This window comes from Homarus americanus, unplaced genomic scaffold, assembly GCF_018991925.1.
Source record: "Homarus americanus isolate GMGI-L3 unplaced genomic scaffold, GMGI_Hamer_2.0 scaffold53851, whole genome shotgun sequence".
Classification (NCBI taxonomy): domain Eukaryota; kingdom Metazoa; phylum Arthropoda; class Malacostraca; order Decapoda; family Nephropidae; genus Homarus; species Homarus americanus.
The window spans coordinates 1-919 of NW_024750279.1; the positions used below are offsets into that span (position 1 = coordinate 1).

General features: G+C 50.9%; 1 non-coding gene across 1 annotated transcript; it reads left to right on the forward strand.

Moving 5' to 3' along the window:
- The first annotated feature begins 323 nt into the window (after positions 1–323).
- Trnah-gug lies at positions 324–395 on the forward strand. The gene has a single exon. It is a non-coding gene; the product is annotated as a tRNA-His (tRNA).
- Positions 396–919: the final 524 nt, after the last annotated feature.

The following is a 919-nucleotide window of genomic DNA, read 5'->3' on the forward strand; positions in this document are numbered from 1 at the left end:
CTCCTGGACCCCACGTGAAAGACGCCTCCTGGACCCCACCTGGAACACTCCTTCTGGACCCCACCTGAAATATGGCTCTTGCACCCTACCTGAAAGACGGCTCTTGGACTCCACCTGGACCCCGCTTGAAAGACGCCTCCTGGGGCCCACCTGGAAGACACCTGGACCCCACCTGGAAGACGCCTCTTGTACCCCACTTGGCAAACACCGCCTGGACCCCACCTACCCTGATCTATCGTAACCTGTTCTAACCTATCCTAAGCGAACCTAATCTGTCGTAGTCTAGACTAATATTTCCTGAGTCACTATAACGTGAGTCAGCGGCCGTGATCGTATAGTGGTTAGTACATTGCGTTGTGGCCGCAATAACCCAGGTTCGAATCCTGGTCACGGCATGGGGATGACTCAAAGAACCTTTTGGCGGCTGCAGACCCACGAGATGGTAAAAATTATAAAGATGTTATAAAGTTTTCAACATCTAACATAACGAAAGGGCTTGTCCAAGATTTGAACCCGGGACCTCCTGCATCCAGAGAATTAGTGTGTGTGTGTGTGTGTGAACGTGACAGTGAGGGAAGAGTTCAATCTCCAGAAGAAAATAAAACAATTCCACGGACTTTGTCTAAAGCTGAGAAAGATTCAAGAATATGTTTGAGGTACGAACTCTGAACACAAGAGAGCTGCAGGAGGAAAGACTAGGAGGGGCGAGGAGGGACTGTGGGGAGTGTGAGGGGGGAGGAGGGACTGTGGGGAGTGTGAGGGGGGAGGAGAGACTTTGAGGGGGAGGAGGGACTGTTGGGAGTGTGAGGGGGGAGGGGGGACTGGGAGAGGTTTAACATAAAACTGTAGGTGCCAACATTACGCTTAACGTCTTAAGTCTTAACCATGAGTGGATCTGGTGGCAATATAATGCGTTTAA